Source organism: Eriocheir sinensis, unplaced genomic scaffold (assembly GCF_024679095.1).
Source record: "Eriocheir sinensis breed Jianghai 21 unplaced genomic scaffold, ASM2467909v1 Scaffold1153, whole genome shotgun sequence".
NCBI classification, from domain to species: Eukaryota; Metazoa; Arthropoda; class Malacostraca; order Decapoda; family Varunidae; genus Eriocheir; species Eriocheir sinensis.
The window spans coordinates 74,351-90,364 of NW_026110467.1; positions in this window are offsets into that span (position 1 = coordinate 74,351).

Below are 16,014 nucleotides of genomic sequence, written 5' to 3' on the forward strand. Positions count from 1 at the left end.
TGTCACATCTGCCACAAGCCCGGATAAAATCTTCTCTAATAAACATCATTACTTGAACTACTTATCTGAACCGGGGGAAATAACAACTTCTGACCACCTCCCTATGATCCTCAGACTCTCAACACAACCATTTATAGTTGAAACGCCACCAACATATAAAACAAACAAAGAAAACTGGGAATTATTCAAAGAAACACTGGATAATAAGATATATTTAAATAACTTAAATAACTGTAACCTAGAACAAATAGAGACTGCAACTAATGATTGGATGGAAGCAATAAAAAAGGCAATAGATAAAGCAATACCAAAAACAAGCCATAAATATGTATACCAACTAAAAACAACACCAGAAATCAGAAATCTAGAAAACCAATTCAACCTACTACAACATCATGCAGAACATAATGGATGGACTAACGCTAATTACAGGGAATATATAAGAATACGAGCAGAACTAAGAGAAAGATGCAAAGAAAACCATAATAAGAACTGGGATGATAAAATTAGAGAACTAGTGAACTACAACAAGAACAGTAAGGAATTTTGGAATAAAGTTAATATATTGAAGGGGAAAAATATAATACATACTAACTATATGAAAGATAAGGATGGCAACAAATATTACACAGACAAAGAAAAGTGTACTCTGATGGAGATAACTTGGAGAGATGTTTTCAGAATAACTGACGAAAAAGAAGCTAAATTCGATAGACAACACTCTGATCATATTGACACGTACATTAATATCAACCACCTTAGAGTATCTCCATATCCTACATCTAACATCTGTAGATTAAGTAATGAGAACATCCAGAACATCCAGACAAGTGTTATTACCAAAGAAGAAATTAAAAGCCACGTACAGAAATTTAAAAACAAAGCACCGGGTTCTTCAGGAATTAGTAAAATACTACTACAAAACTGTACAGATTCAGCATTTGAACAATTGACAAATCTCTACAACGCATGTTACTCTGCGGGTTATTTTCCCCAGATATTTAAAAGAGCCATTATAAAATTTATACCTAAGAACAACAAGTCTCCCATTCAACCAATAAATTACCGACCCATTTCACTGCTGGAAGTGCCAGGAAAGCTCTATGAGAAAATAATACTAAGAAGACTAAATATTTTTCTATCAGAACATAACATCTTAAAAGATAAACAGCATGGATTTAGAGCGTATAAAGGAACAACAACAGCCATCGCCACCACTTATGAAACAATAGCCAACGCCTTAGCAGACAAACAGCAGGTGTATGTGGTGTTGAGAGACGTAGCAAAGGCATTTGACAAAGTTTGGCATAATGGCTTAAAGTATAAGTTATTACGCCTAAAATTACCTACCATCTTAGAAAAGACTCTCTGCAATTTTTTGGACAATAGGAAAGCAAAAGTTAAAATTGGTAAAGATAACGGCAACGATATCAACCTACTGAGCGGAGTACCTCAGGGGAGTGTTCTCTCTCCCACACTCTATACTCTATATACAAATGACCTACCATCACCAGGACCGGGATGCCTTGATATGCTATTTTCAGACGACATCACACAGGTCATCACTTCACCCAGCAAGTCCAAGGAAATGATGAAAAGGAAAGTGGAAAGGGAAATTGAAAGAATAAGTAAATATGAGAGAGCATGGAAAATTCAGACAAGTGAAGAAAAGTTTAAAATAATACCTATTGCACAGTATAAGACAAAGAAAATTACAGTCAACGGGAGAGAGATAGAAACTTGCAGCAAGGGAAACTTCCTAGAATTAAACATAAGCTCGACCGGCATCAGAAGTCACTGCACCATCGTTAAAAATAAAGGCAACGCAGTTTTAACTAAACTCAGAAGATTTAGTAACTTACCTGAAAAAAACAAAAGTTACCCTTGTTAAAACATTGCTTATGCCAATAATGGAATACCCACCTGTCCCGTTATGCTCAATATCCAACACACAAAAACTTAACATGCAGTCAGTTATCAACAAAGCACTTAGATTTATTAATAATAGAGAGGAGGAAGATGGAAGAGCAGAGGAACTACATCTAAAGTATAATATCACCCCTCTGAATATAAAAATAGACACAAGAGCAAAACAAATTTGGGAAACAATAAAAACAACAGAACCAGAACATTACTACAACTTAACTCAAATACGAAACAGAGAACACACATGGTTTCCAAAGAGCAGCGCCACCGTACATGAAGACACGCCACAAGCAATAATTACGAGACAGAAACAAATTGACATTCACCAGTAACTAGAAAATCAATATTCTTAACCAATCATTTACATAATTTCATTGACGTAGATGCAACCTGAACTCACAGCAACGGCAGTTGTGTATGTTAGGATTAGCTGTGTATCTACTGGAGAAAACTGTCTCACTTAGTTATAGCACAACATGGGAAAAGCACCTGCACACTTATATTTGCACACAGTGAGACTGAAATATTCTCCAGTAGTCTGAGTCTTAGGGAGAGATGTGGTCCTGCCGATTGCATTTGTGAGATTTCAGTTGTGGGAGTGATTGATGTTGTTGTGTGTGGAGGTGTGTGAGCGGCTGAGTGTTTAACTGGAAAAAAAAAATAATAATAAAAAATAATAATAATAATAATAATAATAATAATAATAATAATAATAATAATAATGGTAATAATAATATTAATAATAATAATAATAATAATAATAATAATAATAATAACAATAAATAATTAAATAATTAAATAATTAAATAATAAATAAATAAAAATAGCACTGTGGTCAAGCCCACATCCTTTTTTTCTCATCACTTTCTTTCACCCCTTCTCTTCCCACCAACTTTATCTTTAGCTAGCTTTCTTTGTTTTTCTCCACCCCCCTCTCCGAGCCCACAGCAGAAGCGCAAGTCCACGCCCCCACCACTCACTGTCGACATGTCTGGACGCGGCAAGGGAGGAAAGGTGAAGGGGAAGTCAAAGTCCCGCTCCAGCCGTGCCGGCCTGCAGTTCCCCGTGGGCAGGATCCACCGTCTCCTGAGGAAGGGCAACTATGCCGAGCGCGTGGGCGCCGGCGCCCCCGTGTACCTGGCGGCCGTCATGGAGTACCTGGCCGCCGAGGTGCTCGAGCTGGCCGGCAACGCGGCCCGCGACAACAAGAAGACCCGCATCATCCCCCACCACCTGCAGCTGGCCATCCGTAGCCGTCCGCAGCCATAGCCCGTACCAAGCAGACTGCCAGGAAATCCACCGGTGGCAAGGCGCCCCGCAAGCAGCTGGCCACCAAGGCCGCTCGCAAGTCGGCCCCGGCCACCGGAGGAGTCAAGAAGCCTCACCGCTACAGGCCCGGGACCGTGGCCCTCCGTGAGATCCGCCGCTACCAGAAGAGCACCGAGCTCCTCATCAGGAAGCTGCCCTTCCAGCGTCTGGTGCGCGAGATCGCCCAGGATTTCAAGACCGATCTCCGCTTCCAGTCCTCTGCCGTCATGGCTCTGCAGGAAGCCTCCGAGGCCTACCTCGTCGGTCTCTTCGAGGACACCAACCTCTGCGCCATCCACGCCAAGCGTGTCACCATCATGCCAAAGGACATCCAGCTGTCCCGTCGCATTCGCGGCGAGCGTGCCTAAGCGGGCGTTGCCCGTCTGAATACTACAATCTGCTCACACTATATCTAGGCCCTTTTCAGGGCCAAAGTCACTTTCCGGGATATAGTTTAGACAGACACTGGGGCGGTCATGGGGGAATGGGGGGAGGAGGAGGAGGAGGATCACTGGCTTGTTGCCTTTCCCACATATCCTTCTGCTTCATAATCTCATATCAATTGATTGTGGGGGAGACTGCTTTGATTTCGCTCTTTACTTATTTCAACTGGCGGGTGCACGAGTAGGGAATATGTGGGGACTACATGCAGGCAGGAAGACAGGAATTACCAGAACAAGTAAATAAATATAAGCGGAGGGGCGGAATCACTAACTACTGATGACGGCTGCTATGTAGGCATATATCGCTCATCATGATCCCCTGCAGCTGACAACAAACGACCGAGAGAAGCATTGGCGATTTCAAGCCTTGGTCGCGGTTTGGGGAGCTCTGGCGGGTCTCGGTCCGCTTATTGATGCCATTCATCCCTTGGTGGGTCTCCTCAGAGAGTGAGTTAGTGAGAGAGAGAGAGAGAGAGAGAGAGAGAGAGAGAGAGAGAGAGACTAACCGTCTTCGTTCTCTTTCGGGAAATAGTTTGTGGCTCCGATGGAGCCAGTTCTTTTCCAGTGCAAGCAAGTTGGTGGGTTGCTTATTTGGAGGAGGTGTACTTGGTGACGGCCTTGGTGCCTTCGGACACGGCGTGCTTGGCCAGCTCACCGGGCAGGAGGAGACGGACGGCCGTCTGGATTCCGACTGGTGATGGTGGAGCGCTAGTTGTAATGGGCCAGGCGAGAGACCTCGGCGGCGATGCGCTCGAAGATGTCGTTCACGAAGGAGTTCATGATGGACATGGCCTTGGAGGAGACGCCGGTGTCGGGGTGGACCTGCTTGAGCACCTTGTAGATGTAGATGGAGTAGCTCTCCTTCCTCCTGCGCTTCTTCTTCTTGTCACCCTTGGCGATGGCCTTCTGGGCCTTGCCAGCCTTCTTGGCGGCCTTTCCTGATGCTTTGGGGGGCATGTCTGCTTCTTGGTTCCCAGACGGCGAACGAATGTTGCCGGGCCGCGCCCGGATTCCCCCTTTATGCCGGCGCCGCTTACTCGGGATCGCGGGGACGCGAGGCGGCACGCGCTCCCATTGGCAGGGTCGCACGGCCGTCCCCGCCCTCCGATCCTGCGCTGCACTATATAGGGCGAAAAAGCGACGAGCCTCTCCTGCTTGGCGGCGAGCCGTTACCGTGGGTGTCCTCATATAAGTACCTGGGTATGACCGTTGACTCACGGCTGTCGTTTGTGCCTCCTCACCGTTAGCACTGCTGCACTCGAGCCGCTTGAGGTGGCCCAGAACGCGGTACTCCGCCAGATTCTCGGGGCCCCGCGCTGGACAAAATGCGTGTGCCTCAGAGCGGAGGCCCGATTGCCCTCCATCTCCACCAGGGTCAACCAGCTTTCCATCAACCACCTTATTAAGCTGCTCCGCCTGAGGGGGTCTGAGTCTCTCCGTGACTCCGTGGGGCAGGCCCTCTTACAAGACCCACACCTTTTCCGACGGAGGTTGTGGGCGGCGGTAGCAGCCGCTAAGCTAAGGCCACATGCCCTGGCGCATGCCTCCATCGCGACGCCTGACGTGCCCCACCCGGAATATGTGGCTCCACCGCCTTGGGCTCTCCGGCCCTTCACCGCCACCATCAAGCCCCTGCCATCGAAAAAGGCCTTTTTGTCTGTGGAGAGGCTGGCACGGGAGGCCGCAGCAAGGGTGGAGGATGTTTCGCACCTTCGGGCTGCTCATTACTACACCGACGGCTCTGTCGACCACCACACAGGGGCCGTCGGTGCCACGTTTGTCACGGCGGGGCACACAGAGCTAATTCGGGTGTCTGATGGCTCATCTTCGACACAGGCGGAGCTTGTTGCAATCAGCTGGGCCCTGAAACACGCTGAGGAGGAGGGCGTGGGGGCTGTCGTCCTCCACTGCGACTCGGTGCCGGCCATCCAGTCCCTCCTAGCCGAACCCGCTACCGACAACATCTCCCTCCTAACCAGCATCCACGCCCGGATGCAAGGAATGCAGAGGGAGGGGCGGGTCATTCGCTTCAACTGGGTGCCCAGCCATGCCGGAGTTCCAGGAAATGAGGCTGCGGACCGTGCTGCTGCGGAGGCCACCCTCCTCCCTGTGGTGAGGCACAGGCTATCACCCAGCGGCTCCCAAGTCAAACGGGGCGCAGCTATGCACGCCTCAGCAGAGAGAAGGAGGGAGCTGGAGGAGGCAGTGGCTGCAGGCTCGCCCTCAGCGCATTGGTATTCCGCAGCCACTGCCTTTGGTCAACGAGCAATACCGATGCCCCTCCCACGACGGACGGAGACCAGCCTCCGCCGCCTGCGTCTTGGATACAAGTGTTTCTCTACACTTGATCCTGAAGATCCAGTACCAGTCGACTGCTCGCACTGTGGGGAGGAGGTTGTCCAACCACTCCTCCACTACCTCCTCGAGTGTGAATGCACTCAGCAATTCCTTCCCAACCCGGAGGGGTTGCCTGCCCCTAGCCTTATCGGGTACCTGAGTGACGACCAGCTGCTGCGCCTCGTTGAGGAGTGTGCCCCGCCCCGATAAAGAACTGTCTGTTCACCGCTTCCAGCTACAGGCCGTCTCTCAAGACAAAGGCCTGTTTCCCCCTTGTGGGGGATAAATCTTAAACAACAACAACAACAACGAGCGGCGGGGGCACTCCTAGGGCGAGCAGCTGGGGGGTCCTTCTGCGGCGGCGTGGTTGACTCGCATGGTTATCCTCGCTTAGGGCCCCACCGCGGCACCAAGCCGGCCTTCCGTCGTCTGGCGCGCCGTGGCGGTGTAAAGCGCATCTCCAGGCTCATCTACGAAGAGACCCGTGGTGTGCTCAAGGTGTTCCTGGAGAACGTCATCAGGGATGCCGTCACCTACACTGAGCACGCCAAGCTCAAGACCGTCACCGCCATGGACGTGGTGTACGCCCTCAAACGCCAGGGCCGCACCCTGTACGGCTTCGGTGGTTAATGCCGCTGCCTGAGCGAGCCCGACCTAACCCACCCACCCCGGACCTCTTTGCGGTCCACATTCTTTTTCACTAAGAGAATAGTAGCACACTTTTTACTTCAGTTATATTTTCTTTCTTTCTTTCTTTCTTTCTTTCTTTCTTTCTGTTTCCTCCCTCCCTCCCTCCCCCCTGCCTAATGATGGTTCACACCTCCGCCCACTGCTCCGCATCCACCTCATTTGCCACTAGTAAGCTGCAGTTTGTTTCCTCCTCCCATCTTTACCTCCCTCCTCCTCCCTCCTGCCTAATGATGGTTCACACCTCCGCCCACTGGTCCCCATCCACCTCATTTGCCACTAGTAAGCTCCAATTTGTTTGTTTCAGTTCTTACAGAAACATCATTTTGCCATAATTTCCCTGTCCCTGTCAATTCTTTGTAAAATCAGCAACAGGATATTTATGAAAAGAGAGAGAGAGAGAGAGAGAGAGAGAGAGAGAGAGAGAGAGAGAGAGAGAGAGAGAGAGAGAGAGAGAGAGAGAGATAACTATATTGGAAAATATATAGACAAAACAAAGCAACGTCTGGACGGGAAGAGGAAAAGAAAAAGAGGAAGAATGACATAGAAAGGTTAAGAAAGAAAGAGAAAGAAAAAAAGGAGGAGAAAAGAAAGAGAGCAATAATGAGAAAGACGGCAATTGTATAGACAGAGAAAGAAGCCTCCCTTCTTGATCCACTCCTTCTATTGTCTCTTGGAATGTGCAGGAGTGTATAGGAAAGCAAGGGTAGGGTTAGATGGTGAGGACAGGCTCAGAGCGAACTTGAAAGGGAAAGGCTGATTAAGTGGGAATCTCCTCTCAGTCCTCCTCCAACTCCTCCTCCTCCTCCTTCTTCTTCTTCTTCCTCTTCTTCTTCTTCTTCTTCTTGTTTCTCGTTGTCGTCCTCATCATAACGTTGCGCCCTCTCTTACTGGACCCGCTTTTTCAGATACGTTGAACCAGCCCCGCCACCGAGTAGCCCGCCGGAACCCTGGGCAAGCGTCTAGATGCCCAACAGTAGACAGGTGGATGAATATAATGCTGCAAATACGTTTCTATGAATGTAGGTGTGCCGGCATGTAATTATGTGTGCCTGCCTGCCTGCCTGACAATTAAAGCGAACGGGCTAGCTAACAGACAAACACAAAACTAGCTAGCTAACAAACTAAAGACAAACTAGCTAGCTAGCGAGCGAGCAAGCAAGCAAGCAAGCAAGCAAGCAAGCAAACAAACAAACAAACAAACAAACAAACTAACTAACTAACTCAGTTGAACGAACGAGCTAGAAAAGGAAGAAACCAACAAACCGACCGACCAACAAACAAACAAACAATCAAGCTAGCTGGCAACACACAATAAAGCTAGCTAGCAACAAACAAACAAACAAACTTGTTAGCAAACAAACAAACAAACAAGCTAGCTATCTAGCTAGCCAACTAATACACAAACAAACAAACAAACAAACAAACAAACTCACTAGCTAGCTAGCTAGCTAGCTAGCAAACAAACTCACTAGCTAGCTAGCAAGCAAACAAACAAACTAGCTAGCTAGCTAGCTAGCAAACAAACAAACCAAGAAACAAACAAACTCACTAGCTAGCTAGCAAGCAAGCAAACAAGCAAAAAACAAACAAACAAACAAACAAACAAACAAACAAACTCACTAGCTAGCTAGCAATCAATCAAACAAGCTAGATAGCAAACAAACAAAGTAACTAACTAACTAACAAACAAACAAACAAACAAACAAACAAACAAACAAACAAACAAACAAGCAAGCAGGCAAGCAAACAAACAAACAAACAAACAAACTCACTAGCTAGCTAGCAAGCAAACAAACCAACTCACTAGCTAGCTAGCAAACAAACTCACTAGCTAGCTAGCAAGCAAACAAACAAACTAGCTAGCTAGCTAGCAAACAAACAAACTAGCTAGCTAGCTAGCTAGCAAACAAACAAACAAAGAAACAAACTCACTAGCTAGCTAGCAAGCAAGCAAACAAGCTAGTTAGCAAACAAACAAACTAACAAACAAACAAACAAACAAACAAACAAACAAGCTAGCTAGCTAGCAAACAAACAAACTCACTAGCTAGCTAGCAAGCAATCAAACAAGGTAGCTAGCAAGCAATCAAACAAGCTAGCTAGCTAGCTAGCTAGCAAACAAACAACCAACCAACCAAACTGACTAACTAACTAACTTACAAACAAACAAACAAACAAACAAACTTACTAGCTAGCTAGCAAGCAATCAAACAAGCTAGCTATCAAATAAACAAACTAGCTAGCAAGCAAACAAACAAACAAACAAACAAGCAAACAAGCTAGCTAGCAAACAAGCTAGCTAGCAAACTAACTAACAAACAAACAAACAAACAAACAAACAAACAAGGTAGCTAGCTAGCAAACAAAATAACAAGCTAACTAGCAAACAAACAAACAAAGAAACAAACTAACTAACTAACTAGCTAACTAGCAAAAAAGCTAGTTAGGGAGCTAGCTCGTTTGTTTGTTGCAAGCTAACTTGTTAGTTAGTTTTGTTGTGGGAGTTTTGTTCTTAGTTTGTTGAGGTTTGTAATGCGTGTTGGCTTTCCTTTTTTTTGGGGGGGGTTGCTTGGGATGGAGTATTGCGATTTCTTTTTACATATGTTAGATGACTGTCTCTTTTTAGTGATTCTGAAAGTCCTTTAGCGAAAATAATCACCTGGATTATAGTGTCTTTCCTGCAATATTTGCCTGTGCAATGGAAGAAGTATTATTTCATCTATCACTGAAATAGCTGGATGTTAATACAAAAATATTGCCATACTCAACTCCTAATACCTCCCCATTTTTTTTTTTTTTTAATGCAAGACCATAGGTAATAATAGTAGCTGTATCGACAAAACGATTGGTAATAGGATTATCTGTTACTCAAGCAAATGGTACAAATAAATAATTCTCCTTGAACAAGTTTGTTTTTACATCCTGTGCATATGGGAGGAAAAATGACATCTAATAGCGCTTTTATCAACTCTTGCATAGTGTTACGAGCGACACAGTAGTTTTGTCTAGGGCGATAATTTAAAAAAACTGGTTACCCGAACATTAAATGAGGTGATGAAAATACGAAGATAGTCCTTAACATAAATTTAATGTATAAGTAAGAAACAACAATATTAACAACACCTGTAGCAAGTGAGAGTAATTACGTTACTTGCTCTTAAGACCTTATGGTCGTTTAAATCAAGTAAATGGTGTGAAGGTCATTAAGCACAAAATAGTTCAATACGAGTATGGAAAATAACAAGATAATATACCAAAACGAAGATTAAACCAAAGACAAAATGACACACAGATAACAATGAGAAAAAGAAAACACAAGAAACCCACACAATGACACACAATAATAATAGATAATAATAACCACCACCAATGAATAAATGGATGATAATCACTGATGAATGGAAAGATAAGATGGACACAGAAATGATATGAGAAAAAATAGTATTGTTCACCTCCTACAGTTCACTGGTCACTTTGTAAGTGGTTACTGACTCACTGACTCGGCTGATGACGTGAGAGTTGTTGCTGTTAGCCGAACCCTCAGGAGATGAGTACACTTTGGCCTTTGAGATGAGACTAACTCTCACACTTTGTGGAGGTTTCGACAATGCTTCTGAAATAGCCCAAGGCTATTTGATAAGCCTAAAGCCTTAGCCGAAGCTAGCTCAGGGAGCAACAGGTACAATAATTGATAATTCAATAGTTAGCAACAGAGATAGTCTGGTTGCAGTAATACCTCCCCCCTGAAGACGACACCATGGGGTTGATTTGTAGTTGTAGGTAGCCGTTGTTGCCCAGTGGAGTCGTAGTGGTTGACTTCTGGTCAAGTCGAGTTTTAGATGCGAGATAGGGCGTCGGCGATGATGTTCTCCTCCCTTTTAAGTGGTTGACATTCAGGTTGTAGGGCTGGAGAAACAGGGACCATCTGAGAAGTCGCTGATTGGTAAACTTGCTGCGATTGAGGAAGGCCAATGGATTGTGGTCTGTGTAGACTTGGAGTGGTTCTTGAGCAGGCTGTATGTATCAATCTAAATACTGGATTGCTGAGACGAAGGCCAGGAGCTCTTTCTCAATGGTGCTGTATCTTCTCTGGTGGATATTAAGTTTGCTGGAGTGGTACGCCACTGGATGAAGGATACCCTCCACCTCCTGCAGTAATACAGCACCAAGAGCGGCATCACTGGCATCAGTCTGCAGGGCAAAGGGCTGAGTGAAGTCTGGGGCGATGAGTACAGGACCCTGGGCCAGGAAGTTCTTGAGTTGGTCGAAGGCGGCCTGGCAATCCTCTGTCCACAAGTAGTGTACGGCTCCTCGTGAGCCGTGTGGGAAGGACAGTGGCGGCCGCGAAGTTAGGGCAGAACCTCCTGTAATACCCTGCCATGCCCAGAAAGCGCCGCAGGGCCTTCCGAGTAGTGGGGGCAGGGTATTCAAGGATGGCAGAGATGTTGGCTTCCTTGGGTTGTACTCTGCCATTGCCCACCACGTGGCCCAGGTACGTCACCGTTGCTCGGACGAAGGTAGTCTTAGCCAGCTTCACGGTGAAGTGGGCTGCCTGCAGCCTTGTCAGCACATCCCTGAGTCTCGTAAGGTGCTGCTCCCAATGATCTGTAAAATTAGAATGTCGTCTAGGTAAACGGACACTCCAATAAGATCCTGTAACAGATAATCCATGGCTCTCTGGAAGGTTGAAGGGGCATTCCTCATCCCAAAAGGCATTACATTATATTGGTAGAGCCCAAAGGGAGTGATGAAAGCGGATATCTCTTGTGCTCTCTCTGTGAGGGGAATTTGATAATAGCCCTTCAATAAATCCAGCTTTGTTATATACTGGGACCTTCCCACCTCATCGATCAAGTCGTCTATCCGTGGCAGGGGTAGGCGTCTGGGACTGTCACAGCGTTGACCCTGCGGTAGTCGGTGCAGAGACGCAGCTGTCCATCTTCCTTGGGGACGAGTAGACAAGGTGACGCCAAGGAGACTGGCTGGGTTTCGCCAGCTCCTGCTCGAGTAGATAGTCCACCTCTTGCCTCATCTGGTCACGTTTCCTGGGGCTTATGCGATATGGAGGGTGACGAGGAGAGGTGCCGGGAGGAGCATGACGCCAAGTGAGGTGAGTTTAAAAAGGTTTGGATGATAATTGAACACATTAAACTGGTGAAGGATGGATAGGATGTCTTTTGATTGAGAGGATGAGAGATGGGACAGGTAATTAGATGGGTTACATAATATGGATGAATTATTTATCCCTTCTGCATGAGTGGTGGTGGTTTCTAACGAAATAGAACATACAGGTCTCTCTTGTGAGCCAGGTGCAAGGCCAGCTCTAGTTTTATATAATTTAAGTAAGTTAATGTGTATTTTCTGGGTACTTTTCCGGTGGTTAGAGTGTCTATAATGTAATTTTGTTCACTGATCTTCTCATTGACTGTATAGGGACCATGGTATTTAGTTTGCAGGGTGATCCTGGGACTGGAATAAAGACAAGGACTTTATCACCTGGTTTGAACTCTCTAACTTTAGCTCTAGTGTCAAAGTGTTTCTTCATGTCTCCTTGAGTTTGTTTGAGGTTGTCACGGGCAAAGGAGCGAACTTTGGTTAGTGTGTCTTTAAGTTTAACTAAATACTGGGTGACAGTGACAAGTTTGCTTGAGGTGTTATTAAGCAATTGGTCCTTGATGACTTTAAGGGGACCTCTTACCTTATGGCCATACAGTAACTCAAAGGGGGAGACTCCAAGGGACTCGTTAGGGGTCTCTCTTATGGCAAACAGGACGTAAGGTAGAGCCTCGTCCCAGTCCTGGTCCTGATCGTGACAAAATTTACGAAGAAGAGCCTTCAGTGTTTGGTGACATCTTTTAAAGCTCCCTCTGACTGTGGATGGTACGCCGTAGATAAAGTTTGTGTGATGCCAAGCTCGGTGAGAACTGCCGTGAAGAGATCGCTCGTGAAATTAGTGCCACGGTCACTCTGAATCTCCCTGGGGATGCCAAAAGTGGTAAACAAGTGTGTAAGTTTGGATACAACAGTTTTGGCAGAGATGTTGTTGATAGGGACACCGTCTTTGTAACGGGTGGTCGGGCCCCTGACGGTGAGGATGTATTGGTTACCTTTCTTTGTTTTGGGTAATGGGCCCACGATGTCAATGATGATTTTTTGAGAATGGTTCTTCAGGCACCTGGATGGACTGAAGAGGATAAGGAGGATATTCTGGTTGGGTTTCCCATTACCTGGCAAGTGTGGCAAGAATTAACAAATGAGGCAACATCCTTCCTAAGACCGGGCCAATAAAACTCATTAAGTAGCTTCTCACAAGTTTTCCTGATCCCATGATGGCCGGCTAGGTTCCCATGAGCGATCTCCATCACTGGCTCTCTTAAGGTGACGGGTAGGACTACTTGATGGAGCTCAGCCCAAGTGGCATCATCTAAAAGTTGAGGTGGTTTATACAATCTCATAAGAATTTTATCCTGGTAATAGAAAGAAGGTGAGGAAGTGATCTGGTCTTTAGGTATAGCTTGGGTATGAAATCGAGACAGGGTGGTATCGTCTTTTGAGCCTCAGCAAGTAAGTGGTCAGTGAATACCTTACCAACCCCAACGTGAGGCGTAGGATGGAGGGTGGTTGGTAAGGGCTGAGGTGGCTCTGGAGCAGCGGCAACAGACTGTGCTCGAGTGACTGCACATTCAGGAAAAATGTTAGGCTGCTCCTTTTCCATGTCAGCTGTAGGGTTGTAATGCAATGGGGAGACATTAGTTATGATAGGTGGAACGACTAGTCCCCCAACCAGATCATTAGCCAACAGGAAATTAGCATTAGGGATAGGAAGAGAATTATCCTCACTGACAGCAATGGTAACTGCTCCCACAACCAACGGACAGTTTAAGTGCACCCTAGCCAGAGGTATGGGAAAGGTTTGATGAAAATCTTGGAGTACCTTCTCCCCCGTGTACTGCTGCTCAATCCCTGGAAGAGCGGATTTTAAAATGATAGATTGGGCAGAGGCAGTATCCCGCATAATCTGGAGAGGGTGCCCTTCAGAGTCCGTGTTGAGAGCCACAGTACCTTGAGACCTGAAGGGTTGAAAAGGGTCAGTGGGAGGAAGTACTGAAGGAGTGTTGAGAGAGGCAACTGGTTTAGAGAATGTAGAGGTCTTTGCTACTTTACACCTAGGATCAGGACAATTCTTTATGAGATGGCCCACCTTTTTACAAAAACTGCAAGAGAGAAAAGACTTGGCACTACCACTATTCTCTGCGGGTTTTACATCCTTGCTATAGCTTGCACCTGACTTACCCACAGGCTGAAGTTTCTTGTCTCCTGAGGGCATAGAGCGATATATTAATGAAAAGACATCCGCCAATTTGGCGGCTTTTAAGAGTTCAGTCTGATCCTTATCAGTGATGTGCAACATGATTGAGTATGGTATCTTCCTTTTGAATTCCTCTAGAGCTACAAGGTTTACCAGATCGTCATATGTGGTTACAGCTGCCGACTTAAGCCAGTGTCTCAAAGCTCGGAGTTTCTCTGATGCAAACTCCAAGTATGTTTGACCAGATGTCTTGTTCATGTTGCGGAAGGTTTGTCGATATCTCTCTGTGGTGACTGCATAAGCTGCTAAAATTGCGCTTTTTACTACCTCGTAATCTGAGTTGTCTTCGATATTGTCTAGGACTGCCAAAGCCTTACCGTTGAGTTTGGGCTTGACTAGCCATGTCTACTATTGTCTAGTCCTCCTTAGGTAGATCGAAGTGAATGGCAGAGGATTCGAATTCCCGAAAGAATGCTTCTGGATCGTAATCCGAGAATTGAGGCATAAGAGGAAGAAATTTGGTTATCTGCAACCTATTAGGGGTTCGAGTCCCCCCGTCTGAGAACTGCAGCTGAAGCACGCTGAGTTGATGTTCACGTTCACGTGCTTTACTTTCTTCATTTCGTTCGTGTTCAAGTGCTCTTGCTTCTTTTTCATATTCTAGCTTCATCTGGGTGCCTGCATTTTCACCCTCTCTATCTCTAGGGCGATTGCGGGGTTTGCAGAACCCAAAGAAGTAGGGCTTTCCATGAGGTGGTCAGCCTCCTATTCAGGGTCACCCAGATGAGCTAGAATTAGGGACATCAACTCGGGTTTTCTTGTTTGACTAGTGAAGGAATATTATAGTTTGTAGCAATATATTTAAGTTGTTCCATAGTTACAGTTGCTGTTTTAAGTTCCTCCACAGAGGGATTACCGACAAACTCTTCTACGTTGAACACCATTTTGATTGATGTACAAGTCGATTTAACGGTTGTACGAAAGTTGTTAGTAACCACTAATGGTTAAGTGATGCTTGGAATGTGACACAGTAATCTCCTGAACTATTAACTAGTTCACAATCCTGGCATGACATTAATTGATAGGGGAGCGACCCCTGAAGAGATAACATTCGACGAAGATAACGAGCCAGTGGAGAATGACCAGAGAATGCAATACCCACATCTGCAAACAGGATCTGGCATTAAGTACTCGTTTGAGTTTGAGCTGGTCAAGTTATGAGTCGAGTGAAGTATTGAATTGATTCGGAACGTCAGTGGTTCCTAAAGAAAATGAGTCTCGTAGGCTATGGGGAGAAAGTGTCTCACAGGAAAGATTCGAACAGAGCAAAACGTAATTAAGAATATGAGGAACTGATAAAGTCTCCACGCTAGGCCTTTGCGTGGTTAGTTATTAAAGGCACAGTCAATCCCTACACTCAATCACGTTGCACATGAAACAGCACCAACAAACACAGTGACACAGTGATTCCAAAGTAATAGCAGTGATACTAGGGTGAACGAACATACATGAAACAATAAAGGATTCGAGAATATGAAGTTGTGTATAATAACAATTAATTATTTATACTAATCAACTACATATCATCCCGTTCAGGCCCCAATAATGTTACGAGCGACACAGTAGTTTTGTCTAGGGTGATAATTTAAGAAACTGGTTACCCGAACATTAAATGAGGTGATGAAAATACGAAGATAGTCCTTAACATAAATTTAATGTATAAGTAAGAAACAACAATATTAACAACACCTGTAGCAAGTGAGAGTAATTACGTTACTTGCTCTTAAGACCTTATGGTCGTTTAAATCAAGTAAATGGTGTGAAGGTCATTAAGCACAAAATAGTTCAATACGAGTATGGAAAATAACAAGATAATATACCAAAACGAAGATTAAACCAAAGACAAAATGACACACAGATAACAATGAGAAAAGGAAAACACAAGAAACCCACACAATGACACACAATAATAATAGATAATAACCACCACCAATGAATAAA